Consider the following 21,180-nt stretch of genomic DNA (forward strand, 5'->3'; position numbering starts at 1 on the left):
ATCCAGTTTGAATTTGCCCCAAAGGGCAGATGTTTTTATCAGTAAATTTTCCAGCTGCATAACCAAATTAATGGTGCACCTGACATCTGCTGTGTGCAAGTTGTGATACCAGCAAGAGTCACACCACTGATCTGCATGTGTGATGAACAAACTCATCCTATGAAATTCCATCCATGTTGGCCAAATAATCAGGAAAAGAAGTTCAAACTCTAACATGTGAACTGCCCCTCACACTCAGCAGGAAACAGCCAGGAAAAACTGTTCTTCGTTTTGCACTTGGTAATGGATGGATTCCAAGGGGCAAGGAAATACATTTTTATGTTAATCTTCTGAACACCAAGAAGTGGAGGATTAACAGAGTATTATCTATGGATTATCCTGGCCCCACTTTGCTCTGAAGTTATAGTGTGAATTCTCTTCCACGAAAGAATGGCAATTGCTGTAGGGTCTTCCTTGCCTGAGGCAAACTGGGAGATGTCCATCTCACGAAGCCTGCGGCTAGGCCTATATTCAGCTGTAATTTAAAATTTTTGCTTCCCTTCATATTCTTTTGCTTCAGGCAGCCAACCTAAGTTTCTAGGAGAGTTGATGCATCAAAAATATAGAATGGTCTAGGAACCAAGCTTGAATATGGGTGGGCAGAGGGAAAGGTGAGAACACAGTGAAGAAGTAAAAGAAGAATAAAGAACCATACAGAATAGCAGTTAAAATAGAAGCATATTATGCAGAGTCTTACACATTGATGCTAAATACCGGCACAAATGCAAAATATCAGTCCCTTTGAACATTATGAGGCATGCTTCCAAGTAAACATGCACAGAATTATAATGTGTATCACTTGCAAGATTTCAATGAATTGATTCCCATGTAATCTATCCACGCATCATACATATGGAACAACATTCCTTATTTCTGTATATTTATCAACTGATTTTCAGTTTGCGAATGTGGCCAAATTCATTTGAAAATGGTTGCATGAAACCATTGCATTTTTGCGTGCATTTTTGGTTGCATTTTTGCATGCATTTTTCTAACTATACACATTTTTGCAAGCACAATTTCCCCAACTGTTTTCCCCTAGTACATATGTATATTTCCCCCCCTAGTATACATATTTCTGTGTATGCAGTTTTGAGTTGTGAACCAGATTGCAAAATCTGGAAAAGTCCAGCTTTTATTGTGCCAATGCTTTTCGGTTCACTGGCATACTGGGAAGCTCTGCATGTAGCATGTTTGTACAAACATTTGGACATGATTAATTTCTCCTACATGCCTAGTCAGGACTGCTGAACAGAACAGTTGGTAACCATTCGTAATTGTAATCCTAGAAGTTGACTTGTTCCAATGAGAACTGTATGTATGGCAGTCCACCAGGACTATGCTAAGCTTCCAATCTGAATGGACTGCTTGGGACTTCCAAAAGGGGGCGCAAGAACCTAGCAGTCCACTATGAATGTTGGGTAGGCAATATTTCACTGTGAATGTCACAAACCATGTGGGCAGGGCCAGTCTTAACATAGAGTAAGATGAAGTAAGCTACTTCAGGTGGAAGAATTTAGAAGGGGGGAATTGAGATCTGAATGGTGCACTGAGACATTTCAAACCATTGACTCTAGCATGAGGTTGTGTGCCATTTTGTGCTCCGCTTTGCTTCCATCAGCAAAATGTCTTGCTGACCGTGCAAGCCAATATTCATCACTGTGTCATTAAAAAATAACAAGGTGACCTTTTCATGAAACAGTTTGACCTTCTTTTCACATTTGATGTAAACAACAGAGGAGCAGTGCAAACCTGGATGCTTCAGTAGTTTTCCTGTGATATGGGGGCAGGAGTTTCACTGTCTTCATTCCGCTGACAGCAATGATATCGCGCCTGTTGAAAATTAATTCTGCAGAATCCATACCAAATGGTGTCCTCGTTAGCCTTTTCTTTTGATAGGGGTAATTTGAAGTCCTACAGTTTTAGTGTTTTCAAATCTGGCCTAGTTAGTTATTGATAACTTCTGGGTTCTGTCCAACAAAAATACAACCTTTGCCAGATCTGAGTTTTAGCTAAAATGCTAGACGACAAGAGTGTGAACATAATGCTGTCAGGCAGTTAAATTGCTCAGCAGTATGTGACTGCTAAGTATTAGATCCTTACTGGCGATTATCCAGGCAGTTGCTGAGCATGAGGCATTTTATTGGTCTAATTATTTTCTAGGATGTTTCTTGTCTGAAAACTTTCTGATTAAAGAAAACTTTCCTGACGGCACTTTAAACAATGGCGTAAGTAGATGCGTGACTGAGTCAGATGTCTTCTTTTGGCCTTCAGTGGCAATTAGGGATGGATGAACCTGTCAATTTCAGTTTCTCTCAGATTCTACTTTGTTTTTCCAGTCCTAAATTCAGTTCATCCCAAACTTCGATAATTTTTTAAAAATAAAATCTCTTGAAAATCGGTATGCATTTTTGTACGTAATTTTAACGTGCTCGTTTTTGCAAGTACTTTTCTTATCGTAATACATTTCTAACACTATTTTCACTAATATATATCTTTTTGTATGCATTTTTGGACTGGAGAACTCTATTGCAAAATTCAGAGAAATGTGTTGTATTGGTTCAAAAGTGTGAAATATGATAACTTTGCAAACTGAAAATGCAACCCGAATGAATGCATTTCTTCCCCCATCCCTAGTTGTAATATGGAAGGGGAAACTGCCATGTCTCATATACTATTTATTCAGTATTTATTTAATTATATTTATCTCCCAACCTTCCATTGGTTAGTGAGAGATATTCTGGCATGCACTTTAGTCTCATGCCCCAAACTAGAAGGAAGTCAGGAAAGAGTTGGGCAATTTCCCTTCCTCCCACATAATGATGAAATACAGGTAAGATGTTTTTAAAAGGATCCCATAGGACTTACTTGTGTGGTTTTCAATGTCTGTACACTTCGATCATCCTAGCCTGAACAGTAATATTCTGAACATCCTATTCTGAACAGTAATATATGGTCAAAGCTTAAGCAACAACTGTTCCTCTGCACTTGATAAAAAAAATTGGGTAGAACACAATGGCTAGATAGGGCAATATCCTGGGGCATTCCCTGGGATTGTACTTGTGCATCCACATGATGCACAGGGGATCCCAGGAGCAGGGAGGGAATGATCCCTCCTTTGCCCCGGGATCTTGCCCTAGCCTTTGAGCCTGCTTTATCTGTGGTCTTGGGTTGATCCCGAGACCACGGAACGTGTGTGCGAGCATTGTGGTTTGTCCTGCCTCCTCGTGGTTACTTGCAAGGAGCTGGGACCTGCACATGGGGTGCAGAGCTCTTCAGGAGCTCCGCACCCATCGGGGGTGGGGGTGGGGGAGCGGGAAAAACATTTAAAATAAAATGTACCTTTTGCGCATGAGCGTTCATGCACTCTTCTTCTTTAAAAAAAAATATGGTGGGCACGACGTCCTCTCCCTCCGATGTCATCACGCACCACGTGTAAACAGAGGGGGAGATCTCACAATAAAAACATTGCGAGATCTTCACCCCTCCGTCATGCTAGACCAGTTAGATCTAGCTGAGGCCAATGTTTCTCATTGTCACACAAATGGGCAGATCACTTTAATTATAAATTAAGTTCAGAAAATGGCCTCGTTTCATGTGTAACAAATACTGACACTTGATTACAATTGGGTCACTAGAGCTTTGAAGGTGCACACCGCTAGAATTTTCCTTATTGTTCCTGCTACAGCAGTTCTCCTGATGCTAAATAGGGTTGCATGAGAAATTCTGACTTGCCTTTGCTCCTCCTGAATGTGAATGTGAAATCTGCAATCAAAGCTCATAGATTCCAGAGCTTTCAATGCTGTTTGTGGGGTGGGTGGGAGAGGGATGTGTTTGGGGAAAAAATATGCATTCAGAAACAAGCATCCTTTTAAAAAAAAAGCATGTACAAACATGTTTTAATCAATGGAGAAGGTTACGTACAACTTCATTCTTGAGCTGGGGGAAAAAAGAGAGAAAAAGACATGTGGATATATTAGCAGGTTGATTTCACCGGTTGTGACAGCACCAACTGCTGAGCATGTAGCAGGCAATCCCTATTATTAAGTAAGAGAGAAGTAAGTCTGATCTAATGTATAAGCTCTGACTTGCTACTGTAGTTGAAATTGACATGCTCCATCTTATTTTCAAACCTAGTCTAAAATGGAAATTCTATTTATAGTTGAGGGAAAAGAATAGGTATTGATCAACCCTAGGAGTGCTGTGCGCTATTACTCCTGTTAATTCATGCTGTATGCAGAGGGAAAAGACTTCTACAGTTTCCAAAAATAAAGGGGGGGAATCAAATCTCATGCATCTTACATTTTAGTGTCTCTTTAGCCCTTGTTACTGTGTCCCTTTCTACACCTAAGGTTTATACCAGGAAAATGGAGGAATTGTCCCTGCCCGCTCCCGGGATCCCCTGTGTGGCATTTGGATGAACAGGGATGATCCCGGGATATAGAGCTGGTGTAGACATGCCATGTGTGTGTGTGTGTTCCATAAACCACAACCCTCTAAAACAGGGGCAGGGAACCTCAAGCCCTTGGGCCTAATCTGGACGGGAGAGGTTACTCTCCCCACCCCAAGCCATGCGCCCCTGTTCTGGAGGCTACTGGGGGCTTGGGGAGAAGGCAGGCCGAGGAATTCCTTTGTTATCTCTAATCTGCTATTTGACCTAACAAATGCATTCCCCTGCTGCCCTTTTCAGTGGAGGATGAGTGGCATGCAGGAGGATGCCTCTGTTATCTTTCAGTCACAGATTGAAGATAACAGAGAGACGTGACTTCATCATAGGCCTCAGCTAGACCTACGGGTCTAGCATGACGGAGGGGTGAGGATCTCACGATATTGTTATTGCAATATTTCCCCCTCTGTTTACATGTGGCCTTGCAAGAACAGGACGTTGTGCCCGCCATTTTGTGTGGTTTTTTTTGTTAAAGCAGAAGAGTGCATGAGTGCTCATGCACAAAAGGTCAGGTTTTTTATTTTAAATAATTTTTCCACTCCCTTCACCTGCCCAGTGCATGGCTCCCGGCTCCTCATGAGTAACTGTGAGGAGCTGGGGAAAACCATGATGCCCACCCACACATCCCACGGCCTCGGGATCAGCCTGAGACCACGGAAAAAGGAGGCTGAAAGGAGAAGGTGAGATCCCAGGGAAAGGGAGAGATCATCCCTCCCTGCTCCTGGGATCCCCTGTGCATCATGTGGATGCATAGGGATGATCCGGGGGATCGCCCCGGGATATCTCCCCATGGCCATAATCTTCATGTGGTCTATGAAAAGAGCATCCACAAAATGATGTGGAAATGGGAAGGAATTACCCAGTGCATGTAAAAAAGCTTTTTTCTTTCTTTTTTTCCCTTTTCTTTTTTATAGAAATGGACCAAATCCTCCATCCCTACCTCCAGGCCCAAGAAACGTTGCCTTTTGTTCTTCTTCACTCCACCTTGCTCTTCTTACTTCTCTTTCCCATATAACTTCCTCTTTGCATCAATTGCGCAACAAACCACCTTATATATTTATTTATTTATTCCTTATGTTTCTATACCACTCTCTGGGTGGTTCACATATGCAGCTCACAATCTCTGTTCTGTGGTTCGGCATTTCCTTTTTCTATTTTTCTATTGTCCTATGACCTAACATTACTACTGTAGCTGCTCCATACTCCAGTTTATATACAGGTTCACTGCCTGGTCATCTGGGCGAGACTCACGCTCACCACAGGGAACTAAGTAGCTATTTACAATACTGCCACTGGCTTTATGACGGAATGGCAGAAGTCCAAGCCTAGAGCCATCTTTGACTTCCAATAAAAGAAATGAGTGTGTACCTGACAAGCAAGAATGGCTCCATTATACACTTTCAACTCCCCAAAATCCTATTGTTTGCCTAGAGCTAAAGTCGTTCTGAATGGGGGGGGGGGGAAGAGAGGATAAGAACATTTTTGAATCAATAATAATTTGTTTCAAGAACGCCAGAAAACACACACAATAGTTTTAGGAATAAGAATTCATAGAAATAGTATCCTATAGTTATTTTGGTAGTGTCATTAATTTCAGCCTAATGTTTGTGATGCCCTTCATCATTAGTGATTGCATTAATCATTATATTAATTGATTCCTGATTCCAGCAGGTAAAAGTTAGCGACTTCTTTTTCAACCATCAAATGCCTGTGAGAAAAAGTGAGTCTCTACTTTGACAAACATTACCTGTTGTTGTTGTTGTTATATTTGTAACCTGCCTTTTGCCCAAAGCTGGGCTCAAAACGACATTACAAAATTTAAAACATATATATTTAAAAACTATAAATAGAAATATATGAAAGTTAAACAATATATTAAATATGTTCCAATAGAAAACATTTAAAATGACCATTTTTACCAGTTGGTGCATTTGATCTGAGCCAGATATTCATGGGTTTAGTTTTTCACCACACTAGTCAAATTAGAACATGTCTTGCCATTTTTAAGTGTACATTTGGTAGTATTTCGCCACATGTCGTTCAGTTTGTGACATTTTATTGTTGTCTGTTCTCCGGTTTTTATTTTGAACTTCTCCGAAATAAGTCGTTCTATTTGGTATGATGTGGCCGATTTCATCGTATTAAATGGATTTCCTGTAGTTCTTAATTAGCCAATCACATTCCTGGGGGGCATGTTTATGTAATTTCTGTGCCCAAAGTTGGAAATAGCCAAAGGCAAGGATGGAACCAAGTAATCTTCTACAATAATATTGTTAGTAAAAGTTTTATTAAAGTGCCAGGTGCCTACGTGTTTCGAACGCAGTTGCGTTCTTCCTCAGGGCTTTATAACGTTAGCGCAGTTGTCTGCAGAAGCTGCTAGGCTAGCATGATACAGGAAGAAGTGAGATATATAGGGAAAAGAGACCTTGTATGGGAGGCAGCCCACAGCACTATATGAAGCACAATTCTCCCAAGCCCTAGCCTTTGAGCCTGCTTTATCTGTGGTCTTGGGTTGATCCCGAGACCACGGAACGTGTGTGCGAGCATTGTGATTTGTCCTGCCTCCTCGTGGTTACTTGCAAGGAGCTGGGACCTTTACTAAGAAGAAGAAGAAAAAAAGCTTCATGTGCCATGTATGAGCTGCATTGCAGATAGCTGCCCTTACACTGCAATCTTATGCATGACTACTCAGACGTAAGTCCCATTGTGTTTGGTGGTATTTACTCCCAGGTAAGTGTGCATAGGATTGCAGGCTTAAAGAAGTGGTTGCCACTTTAATGGAGATAAACATTTTTTGTCCTGAGGTTGCCCCCAAAATATCAACAAATGGATCTTGTTTTCAGGTCTGTGGATGAATCCTTTCATGAAAACTTCCTCCACAAGATATGGGCTCCTTGATTTAATTAATAGACTTGATCAGATTATTTTTTTTAAAAAAAGTGGACAGGTGGATAATCATTTTAGAGTATGTTTAAATGATTTTGAAACAATAAAGGGCAAGATAACGTACATCTTTTTGCAGATCTGAGAAACGTATAGGGAAGGTTGTTTGCAGTTTTACCACTGCATAATGTTGTGGTAGCTGTTGGTAGTAAGGATTACAAATCAAATGAAGGAACTGACAAAAACTGCAACACACTGCATGCTCCATTTCTGGAATTAATCCCAGAAATTCCCCTAGTTGAATTGGAATGCAGTTTCATGGTAGCTTGCAAGGGCTAGGTGCATGTCTCCACCATAGGGTGTAGAGGGAGGGAAGGGGGGATAATCCTGGCCATCGATCAGAAGTGTGACATCCCAGAATGGAAAGGGGATGCCGTGCCATCATGCCTGCCATTTTTAAAAAAACAGAAGTCAAAAGCCCTGATCCTGCTCCCCCTCCAATGTCTCTGGACTCCGCCCACACCACCCGTGGTCCTCAGGATCATCCCAGGATCATGGGAAAAACCAAGAAAAAAGTGGTCCCAGAAATCGTGGGGAAATGGAGGGATCATACCTGCCTGCTCCAGAGATCCCTTGTGCATCATGTGGAAGCACAGGGATGATCCAGGGACAATCCTGGGGAAAAGGCATGGTGTAGACATGCCCCTATCAGCTGCACTGGTTGCCAATGCATTTCCGGGTCTAATTTAAAGTGCTAGTGACTATTTCTTTTAAAGACTAAGGCCTTTGCTAGACCTAGGGGAAAATCCGGGGGAGAGGAGGGGAGACCTCGAGTTATGAATAACATGAGATTTCATCCTCATTTACACACGAGGCGCAACGAACTCAAGAAGAGACCCATCATGCCCACTCCCCCCACCCTAGCCCTGATGGGCGCAGCTCCCGACTATGTGTGAGTAACTGCGTGGAGCTGGGATGAAGCCAGGGAAATGGTCCACACTTTCCGCAGTCCCAGGCTCAGCCCGGGAGCACGGAAAAACTGGGCCCAAAGGGGTAGCCTATATCCCAGGGCCAGGCAGGGTTGATCCCTGTCTGAGCTCAGGATCCCCTGTGCGTCATCTGGACACACAGGGGCAATCCCGGGTATCAGCCCGCAATATAGGCTGGTCTAGCAAAGGCCTTAAATAGTTTTGGACTGGGTTATTGGGTTATTGGAAGGGCCTTCTGCACCCATAAGCATCTGCCTAGTCTTTAAGTTAGTCACAGAGGCCCTGCTCAAGGGACCACCTTTGAGGTCCACCAGGTCAGCAGGTATAAGAGAAAGCACCTTTTTTTATGTTGGTCCCATCCTTGTGAAGTGCCCTTCTGCAGGAAATGTGCCTGGCTGCTCCCTGGCTCCATTTAAATGGACCTTCATGCCCCAGATGTTTCATTCCACTTTTAATTGAATCATGTTGCTAGTGTATACTTTACCTGGGCCAGATCTATACCAAGCAGGATATAACACATTGAAAACAGTTTGAAAACAGTATATGGAATGTGTCCTGGGCCTGAACAGCTGTCAAAAACAGTATAAACCAGAAGATCCTGCCCTGCTGTAATATATATATATATATATATATATATATATATATATATATATATTTTGGGGGAGGGTTCATATTGAAAAGAATTGCTTTTGTTGCTGCTTGTATTTTATTAAACATGTATTTTTTTATGATTTTATTTTTTTTATTAGCAAGCCACCTTGAAATGTTCACTATGGCCTCATCTATACCAAGTAGGATATTGGTATTTAAAGTGGTATCTAAAAGGCAGGCGGCACACCAAGCAGGATATAGTGGTATGAAAGTGGTATATGGTCTGTGTCAATGGGCCCAAACAGTTGTCAGTGCACTTCAATACCGCTATAAAGCAGTAGTGTGGCTCCTGCACTTTAACTGTGGTCACTCTAGTATAGCTCCTGCAGCTTTAACAGTTGTGATGAAGAGGGAATTTCACCAGGTTCTCCATATATACAAATGACACCTGCTGAAATTCCCTTTTCAATACAACTGTTAAAGATACAGGAGCCCTGTCCACCTTTTCATATGATCACCCTAGCTTGGTGTAGATGAGGCCTATGTAAAAAACAAACCTAACCCTGCTCAAATAGCATGTGAGATTGAGAGGTTGTACCCCGCCTCGATCCAGAGAGAGAGGCGGGTAACAAATAAAATTATTATTATTATTATTATTATTATTATTATTATTATTATTATTATTAATGAGAGTTGGGGAAATCCTCACATTCTTACTCCTAGTCCATACTTTTAGCCACTGTGTTACACCATGGCATTTGGATTCTGACATTTTGATTTTGTAATTTTTGATACTGAATTTCCCCAGAGCTGATATTTCTGGGTTTTTTTTTGTATAAGCACAGATTTTATTTTTTTTAATTTTTTTTAAAAAAATGTAAATCAAGCAGAATGAAAGAAATGAACCCAAAATTATTATTATTCTGTGAGGTATGTGAGGTATATTTACAAGTCTAAACAAATTGACAGTAATTAAACAATGCTGCCTGGCAGGAGGTACACTCCTGGGTGATTATCTTGAGCCCCAGGGAGTATTAAAGCACAGAAAACTGAAGGCCATAAATTAACCACCCAAGGCGGGTGATAAAAATTATCCAGATATGCATAACCCTAGGATGTGTTATGAAATGGGAATCAATGCATAAATAAGGAACACAGTTGGACCCAGGCATTTATTTTGGGCACTAAACACAATGGGATAATATTTGTGACAGCCGATCAAAGAATTCTAACTGTGCTTTGTGGCTCCAAAGTCATTTTGCAAGGAGTTTAGCATCTAATTATATATTGTAGCTAGCAACTTGGTGCAGGCAATGATACTGCAGAAGTAGTGGCTGGCAAGAAGGCAATCAAGCAACTTAATTGCCTCATTTGTATCTTTACCTCTTCCAAAGAGCTTAAGTTGGCATACTTGGGCTATGTCTTTTTATCATAACTATGTTGACAGGATAAACTGGCAGACGTTGGTTTGCTCAAGGCCACTCAGTGGGCTTCCCAAAATGTTTTCCATCTAGCTACTTCACTATATTGGCTAGATCAACTCATTATTCCCTAGAGATGTCACGGGAGTCCACTTGGCCTCTCAGACCCCTGTCGGTGGACTGCCACCACTTACACACTCTCTTTGGCTCCCTGGATGAGTCATGGAGCAGTCCACTCTGCGTGGCGCATGGCACCTGTGGCAGAGGTCTAGCAAGCAATGTGCAGGGTGGGCGTGGCATGGTTTGTCCTCCCGTATTATCCATATCCTTCCACTATGTTATCTGCAAATGGTTGGCTATAAAAAGCAGGAGGGGGTTACAAATAATATTGCCATCCAATTGCTGATGGTTCAAATCCTTTCTGAACAGTGGTGTGTAAAGGAGGTTAGGGGCACCAAAATGCAAATGTGTACTAAATCAGAATGGATACAATCAAGAGCCCACACATGCATGGTTGTAACTTGATGTCCCATAGGCTGAGTTGAATCTGGACTGGCTATTCTGTGAACAAAAAGGGGTCCATCCATGCATAGGAGGCACTGGGTTCCAGAATACTCTCACTGCTGGAGGAAGGGTGAGGGAGGCAATCTTTGCTGATTTCCCCTTCCCCCTGCATCCCTCTGGGTCACCTCTCATACTGTTCTGGACGGCCCCTCAGCCCTCTAGAGCAGCTATCCAGGAGGCCACAGAGACCTATAGGGTGCCCTTTTCCCTGCCCCTTTCCTTCAGCAGAATCCCCCTAAGTACTACTGGATCCAATCCAATGACACCCAAGTGAACTGAATTTTATTCATTTCATATATATGTCAATTGAGTCCAATTGACATATATATGAAACGAATAAAATTTTAGCTCTGGAGTTTGATTTGTGATGGCTTATTCACAACCATACTTGAGAACATGGAAAATGAACAAAAGCAAAACATTTGTTAGCAGTCTTCCAATGTTTTGGGTTCATTCGTTCATCTGTTTTTAACAGCTTTGGGATGTGCTGCTCTAAACATTGTAGGTTAAGATGCTGTACTACTGGGACTCAGAAGGGGATGGGGGGAAAGTATCTAGTCTTACTGAAAACCTGTGTGTTTTTTCAGCTTCCATTAAAAGATGTATAAATGCGAGAAAAAACCACTTCACTTAAATAATGCTTGATATTGTATATGAACCTCAGTAAGTTATTTTGTTTTTCAGCAGTTGTAAAAACAAGGAGCTTTTAAGACGTTTTAGACATAACAACATAACCTCTTGTTTTCCATTTGCATAAGAATAACGCAAAGACATTTTCAACCATTAATGTGTGATTATGCTCTCCATTCATACAGTCATTTACATAACCAGTAAATGGGACTTCTCTTCCACCTCCTCCTTCTCCTTCACCTTCCCCTCCTCCTCCACCTCCTCCTCCTCCTCCTTCTCCTCCTCCTCCTCCTCCTCCTCCTCTTCATTCTTTTCCCCTTTGAATATTTGGAGAGTCTATTCTTCAGCAATTGCAGTATAAAGTCAAAATACAGAGTGATTTAACAGGAACTGGTACCCAAAAATGTCTATCTCTGATAGGTATGAACAGCTGAAGAATATGCAAGTGCCCATCACAAACAAAAAGAATGTGACTTCAAAGTCCTTAGAATAGTGCCCATCACAGACAGAAACAGGACTCAAATTGTAGTGGGTCAGAGGAGAGGATAACAGGAGAAGGACGGTGAAAGCTGGATGAGCACTGTCGGGAGAAATCTGGGGCCTTGCTAGACCCAGCCGGATAAGCTGGCAGGGAGGCGGGGCGACGGCGCGCTAACTTTAGCGCACGCCGCCCCGCCTCCTAGACAGCCGATGCGCAGGGACTACGGAAGTCCTGCAGCGTCGGCCATTTTTTTTGTTTGTTTTGTTAAAGGGGCCACGTGCGCCCCGAAGACTCCGGAGAAGGTAAGTGGTTTTTTTTCCTAAAATTATCCGTCCCTCGCCCCATCCCATCCCCGGTTGTCCGTCCCTCCCCCCATCCCATCCCCGATGTCCGGCTTTCCCCCCCCCTCTCCTACCGGTCCGGCCTTCCCCCCTATCTCCCCCCCGGCCCGATGGGCACAGCGCTGAGCGCTGTGCCCAGTCTGTGGCTTTTCCCAGCTACTCGCGAGTAAACGAGTAGCCGCAAAAAGCCACGGACCTTGTTAGACGTTCCGCAGCCCCGGCCTGAAGGCACGCCATAAGCGACTTTGCTTATGGCGCGTTAGGGGAGGCTTCAGCGCGGCCTGACCCCGGATTACCCTGTGCATCATCTAGAAAGGCCCCTGGTTATAAGAAGGCCTACTTATGGATCTTCTCCTCAGAGTTTCCTTTATTTTAGAAATAGGACTAACTGGTTCCCAGGGTTTTTTTATTTTTCTCAGTCAAGCCAATAGAATCTAGATGAAATTATTTTCAATTTTTCCCTCAGATCAAGATGGCCTCATGTTTAGTTCAGACAGAACTATCAGATCAATTTGGGAACTCAGGAAAAAAAAAACTTGGGTAGTTTTTTTTTGACTGCAGTACCTGAGAGACTGTCAAAAAAAAATCCTTCTACTCTCAGCACTGAAAAAGTATCATTTTCTGTTGTGCCTGAAAGAGTGAATTGTCAAACCGAGACACATCATGTGGTATCATTTGGTAGATGAGATATGTCACCTCTTATGTGGGGGGTATTGTTAAGCCGACTGTCAGTACTGTAGTTGCCAACAAATGTAAACTCATTTGATACTTTTCTGACAAATGCATCTAAAACCTCCCTATGCCCACAAACCAGAGCACAGGCTATCACTCAGATAACATTTATCGGGAGCTACGTGAAATAAAAAAATGTTATCCTGAAGGAGCCAAGATTAAATTGCTATCTGTGTACTAAATGGAAGAGGCCTAAGGTAAGCCCTCTCATTTCATTATAGGCACTTATTCGGGGCATTAAGGCAGTAGCTCCCCATAATCTTTGAGTTGCAGCAACATTTGTAAAAACAGAATGTGGACATGGATTCCCCCCCACCCAAGTGGCATGGGTAAGAAAAATTGGGTGATGTTCTACTCAACTTTGCAGTCATTAAGGAGTGATGTGCAATCTGGACCTGGCCATTAGCATGATTTCTTGCAATGTAGATTTAGTCCTCTCTCCTGACTGAGCATAGCACTATATCTCACTAATCTACTAGAATTCTTTGAGAGAGTCAACAAACATGTAGATAGGGGTGATCCAGTGGACATAGTTTACTTGGATTTCCAAAAGGCTTTTGATAAAGTCCCCCACCAAAGACACCTGAATAAATGGAGGCCTTAGCTAGACCTAAGGTTTATCCCGGGATCGTCCTGGGGTCATCCCTGCCTGCTCCCAGGATATCCTGTGTGTCATTTACATGAACAGGGATGACCCTGGGACGATCCCAGGATAAACCTTAGGTCTAGCTAAGGCCTCAGTGGACATGGAATAAGAGGAGAGGTCCCCTTATGGATCAGTAATTGGTTAAAGAACAAAAAGCAGAGCATAGGAATAAATGGTCAATTCTCCTGATGTAGAGAAGTCATAGAATCATGGAATCACAGAATAGTAGAGTTGGAAGGGGTCTATAAAGCCATCGAGTCCAACCCACTGCTCAATGCAGGAATCCACCCTAAAGCATACTTGACAGATGTTGTCCAGCTGCCTCATGAATGCCTCTAGTATGGGAGAGCACACAACCTCCCTAGATAACTGTTTCCATTGTCGTACTGCTCAAACAGTCAGGAAGTTTTTTCTGATGTCCAGCCGGAATCTGGCTTCCTGTAACTTCAGCCCATTATTCCGTGTCCTGCACTCTGGAATGATTGAGAAGAGATCCTGGCCCTCCTCTGTAAATAGTAGGGTCCCACAGAGATTGGTATTGGGACCAATTCTTTTCAACTTGTTCATAAATGATCTGGAATTAGGAGTGAGCAGTGACGTGGCCAAGTTTGCTGACGACACCAAATTAAGTAAGATTGTTAATACACAAAGGGATTGTGAAGAGCTCCAAAGGGATCTCTCCAAGCTAGGAGAGTGGGCATCCAAATGGCAGAAGCGGTTCAATGTAAGCAAGTGTAAGGTGATGCACTTTGGAGCAATAAAACCCCCAGCTTCATGTATAACCTAATGGGATCTGAACTGGTGGTGAGCAAACAAAAAGAGATCTTGGGGTTGTGATGAACAGCTCGATGAAAATAACCACCCAGTGTGCTGCTGCTGTAAAGAAGGCTTACTCCATGTTAGGCATGTTATGAAAAGGAATTGAGAATAAAACTGCCAGTATCGTACTTCCTTTATACAAATCTATGGTGCCACTACACTAAGAATACTGTGTACAGTTCTGGTCACCACACCTATGGTAAAAAGGATATTATAGAGCTGGAAAAGTGCAGAAAAGGGCAACTAAAATGATTAAGGGGCTGGAGCATCTCCCCTAGGAGGGAAGGTTACATCAATTGGGATTGTTTATTTATTTATTTTAGGGATGTGCTCCGCTTCTAATCGGACCGGCGAATTAGAAGCAGAGCGGGGTGCTTCGCCTCCCCTTAAGGCGGAGGCGAAGAGGATTGGGGGGCCGGCAGAGCGTGGCAAAGAGGATCGAGGTGAAGGCGGATCCTTCGCCTCGATCCGGTACTCTGCCGGAAAGGTAAGTGGGGTTTACCGGGCCCTGCCACTGTCGCCCATGCGGCGACAGCGGCAGGGCCCGGTAAACCCCCCCTCCTCTCCCTTACCTGCCTCCGTCCGCGGTCCCTCAGCTTCTTCAATTGAACCCACGGTTCAACCAGGAAGTCTAGGCCACACTTGCGGCCCAGACTTCCTGGCTGAACCGCGGGCTCAATTGAAGAAGCCGACAGACTGCGGACGGAGGCAGGTTAGGCCCCCCTCCCCCTTGGTCCCTTACCGGGCTCTGCCGCCATCGCCGCACGGGCGGCGACGGCGGCAGGGCCTGGTAACCTTCCCCGCCCTTCTCTCTCGGCCTTATCTGGCACCACTCCCCTCCACTGCGGAGCTCCGATTCGGAGCCGGAGCTCCGCGGCGAAGAGGAGCGGAGTATGGGCGGAGCGGCGCGGAGCTGCACGGAGCAGGCCGATCCGAAATTTCCGGATTGGCCCGCGGGGCGGAGCGGGGGGTCCGTGCACACCCCTAATTTATTTATTTATTTATTTATTACATTTTTATACCGCCCAATAGCCGAAGCTCTCTGGGTGGTTCACAAAAATTAAAACCATAATAAAACAACCAACAGGTTGGGACAAAGCTTGGGAAAAAGAAGGCTAAGGGGAGACATGATAGAGGCATACAAAATTATGCATGGTATGGAGAATGTGGATAGGGTGATATTTTTCTCCCTCTCTCAAAATACTAGAACCCAGGATCATCCCATGAAGCTGATTGGTAGAAGATCCAGGACAAATAAAAGGAAGTACTTCTTCACACAGCACATAGTTAAATTATGGAACTCACTACCACAAGATGTAGTGATGGCAACCAATTTGGATGGCTTTAAAAGTGGGTTGGATAAATTCCTGGGGGCAAAGGCTATCAATGGCTACTAGCCCTGATGGTTGTGTGCTATCTCCAGTATTCGAGGCAGTAAGCCAGTGTGCACCAGTTGCTGGGGAACATGGGTGGTAGGGTGCTGTTGCATCATGTCCTGCATGTTCATCCCTTGCTGATGGCTGGTTGGCCACTGTGTGAACAGAGTGCTGGACTAGATAGGCCCTTGGTCTGGTCCAGCAGGGCAGTTCTACGTTCTTTGTTCTTATCAAAGGAGGAGGAGGAAGAGAAGGAGGGGGAGAAAAAGAGGGAGGAGGATAATCAACATCATCATCATCATCAACAACAACAACAACTCTATCTTGCTCTTTCACTGCAGTATGTCAAGCAGATAAGATCATAGACTAACAAAATAGTAATAATAAAATGCAAGCAGTCACTGAAATCCTTTGCCACCATGAAAGTGGTGGTTGTTTTTCCTGCCTCTTTCCTATGTGTAGGGGAGAACTTGGGGTACATTTCTGGCTTGGGGCCTTTCCTCAGCCATTAAGATAAATGATGGCTGAAAGGAGTGGATGTTCATGCTTGGGATTTTTCTGCCTGCATATACAGGGCGTGGCAGCCGGCAGCCATAGGGTTGCACAACACCTAATAATATGCATCCTTCAACTTCATTTCAAGAGTCTTCTGCATGGGATCAGTTCAGAACTCTAGCAGGAGCTACCTGTCCTTTCTCTGGCAGGCCACTGTGTGAGAAAGAAGAGGGACAGTGAAAGTGCCACACAAATAAGGAGAAAGAAAATAATGTGGCAGAAAGTGGAAGGGGGTTACCCACCCACTTTTGGCCTTGGCCACCACCAATATGTGGCCCCCAACACATTACCCACAAGGACAAAAAAAAAAAGTTTTACCTCCCCTGTGTTAGAGCTATTGCTTTAGTGCTGATTTATTGAATTGTGTTCTTGTGGGTTTGGGTTTTCTAAAATTACTTTAACATGTGTGTTCATTTCCCAGAGAATGGAACTTATTGAACCTGTTCTGACAACATGCTAAGCCATGGTTAGGCTGCTAACCCTTTTGCAGCAAGTGGTTAGTGAGCATGTTTAAATTCTGGTTATGTAGCCACCATGGTTAGGAATGGTTTACATGGCATGCTATGTCATAATTCACAACACATGCTAAGCCATAATGTTTCACTCAAAATGCTTAACCATCATGGTTTAGGACATTGTCTTGACAGGGCCATTATGTGTCTGCTAAGCATGGTAAATAAATTAATAAATAAATAAACTGGGCTCAGTTGGAGGAGGAGGCTGGTGGGGTAGAGGTCAGCAATGGTGGAATGTGGCCAGGAATAGTGGAGAAATCCACAACAGAATCACATGAGTTCTGATTTCTATGAAGCCAACCTGCAGATTCCACAGCATACTGGCTTTCCCTAAGTTTCAACAATTCCACAGACTTGCAGACTGTTTTTTTTTCTTGCTTTGTTTTACTTTTCAGAATTGTATGCAAATTTCATCATAGAAAAAATACATAAAATTAAGAAACATTAGCCCAAAATGTGCATTTCCCCCATAGGCTAAAGCATGAAAATGCACATTTGTGGGGTGCATTTGGAGGGGGGGGGCTTGTACATTTTGGGAGAATTGGTGCATTTTTGTAAACTCACATTTTTGCAAATGTGGATTTGCACAAATTCAGGTAATTGGGGGGGGGGGGATCCAGTTCTGCTAATGAGCTGATGACGGAACGAAAGGCGTCTGACAATCTGTAAAAGCTAGGCAGAACAGATTTTACAAAATCTGTACATCCCTAAAAGAAAATGGCCTGCTCAGGGTTTGTCTCTGCACCACATAGTGATCCCTGATATCAAGCCAAAATGTAATAATTGAAACTCTTGAGAACAGAGTCGTGCACATGCCTTCAAAGGATCACAGGGCACACCAAAGCGCTTGGAGTGGAAACTCCAGAGGTATGGAGCCACAGAGTTCGTCTTTCATGAAAATCAATCCACAGATAGCTACAAGAACCATGCTCATTTCCATCTCAATGACATTAATCTCAAGTGGGTGACTCACAAAGACTCAGGCTTACATACCTGTGAGGTCCTCAGGACTTCATTTTCATCGATAAACTCTTTTTAAAAAATAAAAAATAAAAAATTGCCCTGCAAATATTTGCTGTGTCTTGCAGCTTTTGAGATACATTGTTTTTTTTTAGAATATCCATCAGTGGACATTATGCCATGAGTTCCTTACATGGGTATTCTAGGCTAGATCTACACTACTGCTTTATAGCAGTATTGGAGTGTGCTGGTAACTGTTGGGGGCACAATTCACATTCCATATCCTGCTTCCATAATATTATAGTCTGCTTTTCATTTGACATCACAAGAATTTGACACAAGGTGTAGATCTGACCATAGAGAGTGGCATGTCTGGGAATGGTGCCTGCAGAGTGCCTGAGAACCATGTGCTTGATTGCTTGTTTCTTTTCAAGTTAAAAGGTTGCCCTTGCTCTTTGTAAAAAATAAAATAAAAACCCAATCCTTCTCTGGGCCCATTTAATTTATAGAGGCATTTGGGGCGGATCTACACTAGTGCTTATTATGTTTTTTCCTACCACTGAAAATGTTTTAATTTATGGAGGCATTTGGGGCACATTCCAGTAATGTGTTACTAACCTTTCACTTTCCAGGTATTCATTGATTAGAGTAGAACACACTGTTTGTTTTATCGCTGTAGCTTGGTCTTTCTCATCATCACTCATCTCTTTGTTCCGCCCACTTCCTGGTCTCCTGGCTTTGCCTCCCCTCATTGATTTGTTATGATTTTTAAAATGGAAATTAAACAAATGTTTACATCTGTGTAAGTTTTAAAGCTAAAGAGATTCAAATTGGCCCAGTGGCAAGTCTTAATGAGGGCTTTCAGCGTACCAAATTTTAATCAGATTGGGTCATCTGTTGATTTGTTATGATTTTTAAATGGAAATTAAACAAATGTTTACATCTGCATAAGTTTTAACGCTAAAGAGATTCAAATTGGCACAGTGAAAGGTCTTAATGAGGGCTTTCAGCATACCAAATTTTAATTAGATTGGGTCATCCATTGATTTGTTATGATTTTTTAAAATTTCCTCCCTCAAGACCTTTGGAGCTTATAGTGCACTAGCTTTAGGTGCCAAAAGGAAGTATCCACACCCCCAGGAAAGCGATTGGCTGACCATTGAGGCTTGAAAATTCAGTGAGACAAAACAATAACGAGGGAAGGGGGCACATAAGAAGACTTGCAATACTATTTAAACATAACAACGGAAAAAATACAACGAAAGAAGGAAGGTAAATACATCAATGATAAAACATAGCAAACATAATGTCATGTGGCCCAATAAGTTATCAAAACCCTTCCTTAACATTTTAAACCATAAATGTAGATCCTGCCATGGTGTGGATGGGACTATGAGTTCCTATTGGAGGCTACTAAATGCATACAACAGTTCATGACTAGAGTAGGATCAAGACCATTTGGTCTTCCCAAGAGTAAACAGAAAGAGGATTACAGACTCTGTGAAAGGCTCCCCCCCACCCTCTTTTGGTCAACTTTTATGCTTTGAATCTAAATCAGTTGTGCTCCGGCAATCCTCTGAGCCTATTCTTCTCTGTTTCCCCTATGCAGCCTTAATTATCACTTGAATAATGTCCTAGATACTTTTGGCTGCCAATCAAAAGACAATGCAGAAGGGGGCATATCAGAATTTGAAGCATTTCTTCAGCTCTGAAATGCCGAGTTCAAAGCATTTGCTTTCTCCATAGAAAGCACCTTTTTATTAATGCTAATTAAATGGTCTGATGCATAAACCAAATTTGGAAAGGCTACAGAGGGAGGGAAAGTGCAGCAACCGTTTTTTTAATGCTTGCTCCCAGGGGAGGAAGAACTGAACACCGTTTATGGTGGTGTAAAATCTTCCTGAAGCCAACACTGCTATAAACTGCTTGGTGTTCTATTTAGCTGGTAGAATCAATCTTCCAAATGGTAGTCAATAGGGGCAGCTAAAGAACACTTGCCTGGGGAGCTGCATTAAGAATTATCTGAACATAAAAGGCATACTATAGAACCAAACAATAATAATAGAAAGCCCTATGGACACTTCAGGCCAGAAAAAGAGGTCCATGCACTGCTGAATCAGGTCTTTCAGGCATCAGAAGCTTCAGGTGGAATCAGGACTTCCATTGTGCATTCGAATGCCCATTGGGATGTGTGCCCAAGTGTGGATGCTGCCTTTCCAGATCCCACTGCTTTCATTGGGAGGCTCATGCTCTCATACCCATTCTAATGCATGGCCACCACTCAAGTGCAACTAGTCAGTTATAGGTAGATTCTGTTTTAAATTGTGTCCGGGGCTCAGCCAATGTGAAGGGCTGCTCTTGCACTTGCATCTGTAAAGTTCAAGGCTCTGACAAAGTTGCAACAAAGTCCCTGGGCTTTTCTACATGGGTGCTTTACCCCGGGGTAGCTTCAGAGTGGCAGCAGGCAATCTGCATGACGCAGCCGTCACTCCGAAGGGATCCAGGGGCAAAGCCCCAAAGCCCCATGCTAAAAATAGTCAGGAACGTACCCTGACTTTTGTTTAGGTTGAAGCCAGGCTCTGCACCTCTGAGGAGTCTTTTTAAAGGGAGGAAACTAAATGGGGTGTTGGAGGGGGGACAGGGAGTTCCAGGCTCCCTGCTGAAAATAAATGCTTTTTTTAAAAAATGGGGTGGGTGGGGGAGGAGAGGAACGGGGCAGCAGGGAGGCTGCAACCACTGCCGGGATAAGCACAAGGGAAGAGGGAGAAATGGGCAGCCGGCTCTCCTCCCTCTGAGCTCACTCTGGCTGCCCCATTCCTCTCCTCCTCCCATTTTTTATTTTTAATCTTTAGATGTGATCCTTCTAAAGGATCACATCTTTAGAGGAGGACGAGGAAGAGCTGGAGTCTAGCCCTATTCCACATAAATTGCTGTTATTTTGGTTGTTGGGGAAAGTATCATCCATCATGGGGGCTGTTAAAACATTTGTGATTTTCTGGTCTGCATTTAATTTTTCTTCACATGTATGAGTTTGCACAAGGAATTGTTGTTTATGTGGTCAAGATAGATTATGAACTAGTCCTACAGCTTGAATCAAGTATTCAGCAGAGGAGAGGAGGAAGAGGAAGAGGAAGAGGAGGAGGAGAAAGAAGAGGAAGAGGAAGAGGGAGGAGGAGGAGGAGACAGAATTA

This window comes from Elgaria multicarinata, chromosome 6, assembly GCF_023053635.1.
Source record: "Elgaria multicarinata webbii isolate HBS135686 ecotype San Diego chromosome 6, rElgMul1.1.pri, whole genome shotgun sequence".
Classification (NCBI taxonomy): domain Eukaryota; kingdom Metazoa; phylum Chordata; class Lepidosauria; order Squamata; family Anguidae; genus Elgaria; species Elgaria multicarinata.